We start from the raw sequence: 9,720 nt of genomic DNA on the forward strand, positions 1-9,720 counted from the left end.
TAAGGGCCGTCCTCAGCGCGCCCGGGGCCTCCTGGAGGAGCGCACAGGTGTGGCCCGAGGCCCAGGCGCTCCAGGCGACGTGCGGGAGGGACCGGGCGCCCCTGTACGACGCCGAGGAGGACTCTCCCTGTCCTGCTCCTGGCTGGACAGATTCTGGGCGGCCCTCGGAGGCAGTGGGGCCAGAGGGGGCGCTGCCATCTGCCGAGGTCGTTCAGCCTCGGGTGGGGTTCTGGATCTTCCGGCGTGCGCCCTGGCTGCAGAGCGCCAGCTGGTGACCCCAAACCTCTCCCTGCGCAGGTAGCTCCTGGGGGGTGGGGGTGGGGTAGGATCCAAGCCTGCGTGGTCTCAGCTCAGTGACCTCCGCTAACCATGGTGTCTGGCCATCACCTCCCCTTCCCAGCTCACCTCACCAGGGACATTCCTTGTCAGGAACCAAAATAGGGGTTGGGGGGTATGTGTTTACTTCGGAGGTGTCTCCCGGGGTGGGCGGGGAGACGAAAGACAGACAAGCATTTGTGTGCCCTCCACACACGCAAAGTGTAGGTGACGGCCTGGGCAGACCTTGGCCCATTTCCCCTCCTGTCTGCAGCCGGGTGGATGTCACTATGACCCGTTAAAGACGGGAAGGAGGTCTTACCTTTGGGGATGAGTCCAGACTTGAGGCAGGCCTTCCCGAGCCCCCTCCTAATTCAGGGAAGTGGACAGGCTGTGTCCCCTGGAAGGCACCAGCAGCCCCTCTGGGCCAGACCAGAGGCCGCCAGGGGCTCCAGCCACAGCTGGCCCCAGCCCCTGCCTTTGGAGTCTGTCCGGGCCCCTTTGGCCCTGAGCACTGAGTAATGAGCTGAGAAGAGAAGTTACAGCACCCGCCCTGCACACACCCAGCGACTGCTCCGGCCGGACCCTCAGAGCTGCAGTGGGAGACCAACCAGGGCCCTTGAGAGCCATCTGTGAGCATGGGAGGCACCGGAAGGTGCCCCCCAAAGCCCGAGATCAGCCTGTGCTGCCCTGGAGACTGGCCTGGTGGGGCGCAGTGCAGGGGAGGGCAGGTCCCTCCACGGGGCAGCTGGGGCAGCTGTGTGCCCGTCTTCCTGATGAGGGGCACTGAGGCCCAGAGGAGCTGACAGGAGAGCTGAGACGGAGCTCTGTACATTCAGAAACCCACCCGTGTCCCCCACTGCCGCTGGGTCAGCTTAGAGGCCGTGCTTGGGACTGACCAAGGTGGCTGCTTCAGACACGGGCCCCGTCTGCAGGCGGCCTCCCACCCCTGCTGACCTAGGCACGGAGACAAGCTGCCTAAGGACGCGCGGGCTCTTGGAGCCGGTGCTGCCCAGTCCTGGGTGTGGGGAGACGCTGCTCCCAGCTGGGTGGCCTGACAGCGGAGGGCTGTGCTGGATGCCGCCCTGGCTCTGAGCCATTTCCTGGCCCGGAGTTCCTGGCCCGTGACCTCTCTGTGTGCCTCCATTTCCTCTTCTTTAAAGCGGAGCGGTGACCGTCCCCCTGTCCCCCCATTGGAGGGCTGCTGTGGGATTAGGGGAGCCCATGCGTGAAAGTGCGCAGTGCGGCGCAGCAGGATGGCAGCTGCAATTGCCGGTGAAACGCCAGGCCTGAGGAAGAGCGTGTATCGTTCCCTGGCGTTCTCTGTAATGCAATTTAGCCTGCACATTGGACCCAAATGAGTTCCTGTTTGGGTTTTGGTCAAGACTACAAGAGCGGAGAGGCCCTCAGGCCCAGCCCATCCACCCCCCCACCCCCACCCCCGGGAGTTCGCTGCCCTTCCGTGTCCTGCCTGCCCCACTTTCTCATCCCTGGCAGCCTCTGGGCCTCCCTGGCTGCCTATGCGGTGTCTTCCTGTCCACTCAGACAGACTGGCTCTGTCCTGCACCACCGCCCCCGGGGCAGTGTCCCCTCTGCACCTCAAACTCCCCGACTCAGGGGGCTCGGCACCAAAGTCTGGTGGGGTCTCCCAGGACAGCAGGTCCTTCGAGCTGGCCTTCTGCTGCCACGCTGCCTGCAGCCAGCCTGGTGGCCACTGTGGCCCTGACACATGGGAGGAGGGGACCTTGGGTTGAACAGCAACGGGTCAGACACCACCCCACTCTGACTGGGAAGGCTGGGATAAAAAACACAGGAAATAGCAAGTGCAGGGGAGAATGCGGGGGCATCAGGACGCGTGCACCGCTGCGGGGCGTGGGAGATGGTGTGGCTGCTGTGCAGGACAGCCTGGCGGGTCCTCAAACAGTTAAATGGAGTTATCACATGATCCCGCAGTTCCTCCAAAGTGTATCCTCAAAAGAATTAAAAACAGGTGTTCAAACAAAAGCTTGTACATGAATGTTCCTAGCATCACCATTCATAGTCACCGGAAGGTGGAAAAACCTGGCCGTCCGCCAGCGGAGGAGCAGGCGCAGCGGGGTGCTCCGCCCAGTGGAGTAGTACTCAGCCATAAAGAGGACCGTGCACAGACACCGGCGGCAGCGTGGGCGAGGCTGGAAGAGGGTACGCTAAATGAAATGCACACCAGACACAAAAGGCCCCATCTCGTATCAGTCCATTTGTATGAAATGTCCAGGATGGGCAAATCCATGGAAGACAGGGAGCAGATTGCCGGTTGCCAGAGCACAAGACAAAGAGGAGGTGACTGCTAATGGGGACAGGGCTCCTTTGCGGGGTGATGCAAATGGTCTCCGGTTGGTGGTGGAGGTGGTTGCACAACACTGGGCATGTACTAACCACCATGGAATTGTACACTTTATAGTGGGTGGTTTTATGTTATGTAAATGTGACCCTAAAAAGCCCCAAAGTACCAGCGGGTAAGACCAGCTATGGTCAGCAGGCTGGAGCAGGGGCCACAGGTGACTGGGAGGGTGGGGTCAGCTGTGGGGGTGTTTTGGAGCTGGGGCAGGGTGGGCTGGTCGAGCTCTGGGAACCCTCTGCAGATGCGAGGTGTGTTCTGTGCCCCCCCTGGCTTACTAGACAGATATCTGCGGGGTGCACGTAGGGGGATGTCGCCGTGCCTGATGTCTGTACCCAGGGCCTGGCTCTGCCCCACCCGGCTGGAGGCTGGGTCCTGGAGCCTCAGTTTCCTCACCTGAACTGCCCCCCAAGGTCGTGGGAGCAGGAAATGAGGCAGGGTATGTGGGGGCCGTGATGTCGTTGCTCTTGGTGGATGCTGGCCACCCCTCGGGGCCCGCAGTGGCCTAAGGCTCTGGCACAGGGGCCTCATGAATGTCGGAGGGCAGACCCTCAGGCTCAGGGGTGATGAGCAGGACCTGTGTCCCAAGCTGCCTTGCTGCTGTGGTCCAGTGGGCCGTGCACACTGTGTCGCTGGACATGGGGCTGGCCTTCTCTGAACGATCCCCTCCCCTGCCTCTAATGCCACATCCAGGGTAGATGCTGCATCATTGCTGTCTCTCCGCCTCCGGGCTCCCACCCAGGTGGGCTGCGGGTGCTGCTGGCTGAGCCTGGTTGCAAGGGCTCCAGGGGGAAATGAGAGCCCGGAGAGGGTGCCTGCCTCCTCGGGAGGGGCAGGGGCTGCTCTCTGGGGAGGAAGCTATGGGGGAGGGACCAGGGTCCCTGATGAGCACAGAGCTAACTATTGAGGGCCGTGGTCTTTGTGGACATGTGCCTGATTCCTGGGAAAAAGGTGTCAGAAGCGTGACATCTCAGGAAACACGAGCTAGGGCTCCAGGTCGGGCAGGCTCTCGACCCGGCCTGGCCAGAGGGCTCTGGGGGAGAAGAAGGAGGATGTGTGTGTAGGGGCGCAGTCAGTGCCAGGGGTCCCGTCCGGGACCCCGCTCAGAGTGACAGACCAATCGCCTGGCCTTCAGAGGTGGGGCTGTTCAGCAGCTCCAGGCCCGAGGCCATTGATTGAACATGGGACTGCCCCATGCCACACGGCCGGCCCCCTCCTGGGGCCCCCTGAGGGCCCTGGGCCGGAGGGCGGCTGCTCTGTGCTCCAGCTGTTGCCTGCTGGCCTCAGCGCCCCGCCTCGCACAGCCACCTGGCGGCTTTGGGCCCAGCTGTTGGCCTCAGAGGCCTAAGAAGGCAGGGAAGCAAGGCAGGCCACCCCACTCCCCCATGTGGCTTACTCCAGGGGGAGGCCTTGCTCCCCAGCCACCCAGGAGTCCATCTCCAGCTCTGAGCCAGGGAGGGGCCTCAAGGCCCCTCATAGAGTTGGAATCCCTATTTGGTTTCTCCAGAGCCCCCCACGTCCTCATCCATAGGAACACCCCTTGGCCTCATATCCTGGGATCTCAATGAGCAAAGCCCCTCACCTGGGGGCCAGCGTAGGGAGCTGGGACCCCTGGGTCAGGTCCAGGCCTTTCATAGACAGCTGGTAGGCCAGACGCCGGGAGATGTCCTCCCCTGGGGACCGGATGACTGTTTTGCAGGCCTGGCATGACTAAGCGTTGCAGTCACTTGGCAGAAAAGATCGCATGCACCCCTTGCCCTGGAACGGGGAGCACCTGGGCATGAGAAACCCCTTCTTGAACGGGTGAGACCCACCCCAGGGCTACAGGTAGAAGATGAGTCCTGGGTGCTTCGGTCACTGGGCTGTGACTGCCCCCACTCCAGGCCAGTGAGCAGGCCCGGATCGGGTTTTCTGGCCCTAGGCCCCACCCTGGGGGCCATGGACCCATCTTCTTGTTAGTCAAGACCTGTCCACCTATAGGCACCCCCACTGGGTCCTGCCCTCCCCGTGCTGAAGGACCCTCCTGGGTGCTGGCCTGCAGCTGAGGTATCTGGAGTGTCAGGGTCACCCCCGGAACTGGTCACATTCCAGAATGTTGGGGGCGGGGGGGTGGGGACAGGAGGGCCTTCCTGCACATGGTGGAGATGGGGCCTCCTGGGTGTCACGGGAGCGCCCCCAGCATGCCAGCATGTGCTTACTGCTCCGTGTGCAGGTGAGGAAGGGCAGGGCAGCCCAGGCCCCTCGGGGAGGGCTGGAGCCAGCGCCTGCTCAGCTCCCCAGCTGCTGGCTTGGCTGTGCCCTAATGAGCTCCAGGCCGGCTGGTCCCCATCTGTGCAGCCGGCTGGTCCCCAGCGCCCACTGCAACAGAGGCTGCAGGCCAGCGTGGCCGGCCCGCCATGTGACCTTCAGTCCACCCTCCTTCCCACCCTGTGATCCGCACGTGGCCTCTGGGGAGGCAGAAACAAACCCTCAGATCTCGCCCCTGGGAACCTGTCAGCGCCAGAGACATCAAAGGGGCAGCAGGCCGCGGGGCGCGGATGCTTCTCTTAAAGGGCCACGCCACGTTTTAATTCAAAGCAGATCCTGGGAGCAGCTGGCAGGCCTCCTCCCCTGAGGGAGACAGGGAGACAGGGAGGGGGAGCTGGGAGGTGTCCGTCCCTGTTCCCTCTGACTCCACTGCCTCAGAGCGGCTGCTCAAGCTCCATCGGGTCTCAGTCCATGTCTCAGGGGAGGACACTTGGGGCTGAGCAGGGGCCCCTGTTGAGGGCGGCGATTGCTCTGTCCGCCTTTGGGGTAACAGTTTAGCAATTTATTCTGTGACATCAATGGTGTGACCCATCTCGCATGAGTGAGTGTGTGAGTTGAGGTCCTTACCTGCACAGGGGTCTGCCTGTCCTACCTGGAGGCCACACACTGAGACCTGACGTGGGACAGCTCCATGCACAGGGGGTGGGGGAGTGGGAGGAGGGGGTGCCTCACTGTCATGAGTTCACTCGGTGGAGCCCTGTCCTGGCTCGGGGACGTGAGGACTGAAGAGCAGGTTTATCTTCCTTGGGGGGCAGATGAAGAAAGCAGCTCTGTGATGTCAGGAAGGGGACAGGGCAGGCTCAGGGCTCCCCACTGCCTGCTGGGGGACATGCTGCTTGTGTTGTCCTGTGTGGTCCCACCTCCCGGGGAAGTGGGCACTGGCTGCTCGGACCTGCAGATGCAGAGCAGAGGGCCAGGCAGCCAGGAGGCATGCCAGCCCAGGTTGGTGCGGGGAGGGGCGCTGTGACCTCACACCCTCACCTCCCCCACGGGTGCCTGACGCTATGACGTCCTACACCACATCCCGCCGGGGACGCTGCGCTCCAGCCGCAGCATGCTGCATGTGTGCAGCAGTGGACACACGCGTGGTCCTGAGCCGGGGCACAAGTGAGTGAAAAGAACAAGTGAGCGTGCGTCCTGTGTCACCTGTTGTGTGAGGAGGAGGGCGAGGAGGGACCCATGGCCACACCCACCCAGCATCCTGAGCATCCAAGCGTCTGGGCACCTTCCTGAGAACAAAGGCAGGAGGGCTCCCAGCCTTGAAGAAGATGGTTCCTGGACAGGCAAGGAGGAAGCGACCCTTCCCTGCTCAGTCTCATCTCGTACTTACCACTTCTGAGTCAAATACATATTCTGCGTAATCAAAATGTAACATTAATTCCTTAAGGATGAAACAGACCTTAAAATAAGTGAACTTGGCTATTCAGAACTAAATGAACCTGTGTATCTAGTCCACATGACCACACAGAAAAAAATAATTCTAATAACTTTTGAACGCACAATACCCTGATTTTCTTTACTGGGATGTATTCTGAGGACAAAAGTAACGACCAAGAGAGCCTGACAGTTTCTTAGTAGGCCTGCGGTTAGTAGTGGGATTGCTGTAGTAATTCCGAAGCGATTTGGAGTGTATTTTGGAACAGAGCAAATAACTATATTCATGTTACTGAAAGCTAGCAGTTTCCCACTGTGGAGAAAGTGATATTTGGATGAACTATGTAGATTTGCCATTTTTTTTGTACATCGACAATGGTCGAATATTGACAATTTCATACAATTCAGCCAAATACTAATACGGAATGAGGGAAGAAGAGGAAGAAGCCGAGGGTGGCATGGAGGGAGAGGTATTCAGGCACATTCAGGGTGCGGTCTGGGCCCCAGGGGTCCCAGGAAGCAGAGGCGCCCCAGCAGCCTTGAGCACACTCGGCTCCACAGTTTGGCTTCTAAAGCCCATTGCTCTCTAAAGGACCAAAGGCTATCTTGAGAAACGCCAAAGTCAAGGCTGGGGCAGGGACTGTCCTGGGCCAGCCTAGGGTGCCTCGTGGTGGCCGAAGTGACCAAGTGCTCAGGAAATTATAATAGACACTTGTCAGAAGTGTGGGCAAAATCTGACAAGCTCAGAGGAGGTCTCCCAAACTCAGAGTGAACGTGACCACACGGGGGGTTCAAAACCTAGAAATTCCTAACTAACAGTGGGCCCTGGCGGTGGTCACGTCCTTAGCCTGTAGCTTCCCTGACAAAGGTCAGTCTTGGCCTCCAGGGAGCCTGGCTACGCTGTCTGTGCGTCTAAGGTGATGTGTCTTTGAAACGTCAGCGTAACCTCCTTTTCCAGACCCCTCAGGGCAGATCCAGCGCAGGAGACCGCAAGCAGAGCCCCTCACTGTGGCCTGGGGCCCGCACACCATCCCCGCGAGCTGCAGCTGTGACGAGCCCCCCTGCACCATCTGTGCAGAAGTGCGTGTCTCTCCGTGTTACTCTTTGTCCCGCCCCCTCCACTGCTACCTGTGTGTTTCCTGTGCGCCTCCGCAGGCCACCTCCTTGGTGCTAATGTATAAAGTGAGCTGCAGCAGGCCCTGGCCGGGAAGCTCAGTTGTTTAGAGCATCGTCTTGATATGCCAAGTTTGTGGCTTCGGTCTCTAGTCAGAACACATACAAGAAGCAAGCAATGAGAGCATCAATAAGTGGAACAACAGATCGGTGTGTCTCTGTCTAAAAAATAAAAATGAAATAAAATAAGCTGTAAAACTGCCATTTTCCAGAGCATTTTCTCAATAGGTTGAGGTTCTGCTTCCTGTCCATTGTCATCAGTTTGGTTCAGATAAAGTCATAAAAATTCTCTCTGAACATTATTTACGTCGACAGAGGGAGCAGGAGAGGAGACTGAGGCAGGGGGTGAGCTCAGAGGGGGTGCCAATGGTAGACGTCCCGGGGCTTTGCCACAGTTCAGTGGTCATCGGAGTGCGTGGCCTTGTCTTAGTGAATATACAGGAAGTACTTACTGGCCAAGGCACACGTGTCTCTAACTTATTCTCCAGCGGTTCAGAAAAATGTTACGTACATGTGAAGAGAGAGATATCAAAGCACACGGGGCAACATGCAACGACAGCGAGTCTGTTGGAAAGAGACACAGGAGTTCCTGGTGCTGCTCTTGAAACTTTCCTCTAAGTTTCAAATAATATAAAAATACTCCCCCATAAAAGGAGTGCAGGTACCCGCTTGATGGGGGGGCTCACTGGCTGAATTTGGTTCAATTTGAGCATGAAAAAGAATAATTGAATGAAGAAAAGAATCCATGGATTCATATTAATGTTTAAGAATTTTTTTTAAAGGAGGGGGAAGCATTTCTTTTTCTTTTTTAAAATTTAATTTATTGGGGTGACATTGGCTTATAAGGTTACATAGGTCTCAGGTGTACAAGGAAATGCCTGTTTAAACTCACGGCTTTGCAACCATAAATGCAATGATGCATTCAGGCAGGGACCATCCACTGATAGAGCTGTTGAGTAAGTGTCTACTGGAAAAGCATTGTATTTACGGCTTGTTCACTCGCCAGGGGTCCTTGGCCCTGGAGAGAGCTGGCAGACCAAGCATTTAGACGTCACATGCCCATTAATGGGACCAACTGAGCTTTTGGGTCTTCTGACGGGCTCCATCTGTGCTGCCTCCCGACCCTAAACATTAAACCCCAGGACAGAATCAGACAGATTCAGCCTGAGGAAGGTTCTAAAAGAAGCAGGTCTGGACTCTTCAAAAATGCCAGTGTGGTGAAAAATTAAAACAGATCTGAGATGATTGGACTGAGGCCGATTGAAGGAGCGGAAACTGACGACCACCAAACCAATGGGACAACCAGGTCTAAAGGACAGCTGGGGACAAGGGAAACGCCCACAAGGGCTGTGTGTTGGAGAGTGGTGTTCTCAGATCCATGACTGTGTGTTGGGTGTGGGGATGGGCTACCATTCACGCAGGAGAAGGTGCTGAACCGCTTGGAGGAAAGGACCTGGACCTCTTCAACGGACTTCCAGATATAAATACACATGCAAACACAGATGCAGAAAAAGAAACAAACGTGACATCGCGTTGACAGTGCATTTCTGTGAAGGTGCAGAGGTGAGTTGAAAGTTGGAGTTTATTGTATTAGATCTTAGCTGGGTTGTAGGCATTATGGCTTAATTGAAATGTTTATTGCGATGACTTAGAGTCACCTAGTCACACACAGAGCTTCACCTTGCTGCTGTGCCCACTGTCCACGCCACCGCAGAATTCGGCAACACTAGCACAAGTCTCACCGCCAGGCTGTTGATGCAGACGGGGCACCGTCTTCTCCGGGTCCCTGGCTCACCCGTGCTCAGCTGCGCGGCCCGGTGCGCTCGTGTGTCAGACCCTAAGCAGCTCCATCTCCACCAGGTCCCTGGGTTGCCCTCCCGGAGCCACATGCACCCGCTTCGCTCCTCCCCCAACCCTGTGACCACGAATGTCTGGCAACCCTTAATTTGTCCCGTTTCTAAGATGCTGTCCTTTCCCTCACACTGGGTAAGCGGGACCATGCGCCACAGCCTCTGGGATGGCTTCCTGGCTGGCACGTTTCCCAGGTCCTCCTTATAATGGCTGAGTGCTGTCCCCAGTGTGGATGGACCACAGCGAGCTTACTTGCTCACCTGCCGGGGCATATGTGCACTTATTTCAGTTCGGAGCTATTACAAATAGAGCTGCTGGAAACA

Source organism: Furipterus horrens, unplaced genomic scaffold, assembly GCF_987537825.1.
Source record: "Furipterus horrens unplaced genomic scaffold, mFurHor1.1.pri manual_scaffold_11, whole genome shotgun sequence".
NCBI classification, from domain to species: domain Eukaryota; kingdom Metazoa; phylum Chordata; class Mammalia; order Chiroptera; family Furipteridae; genus Furipterus; species Furipterus horrens.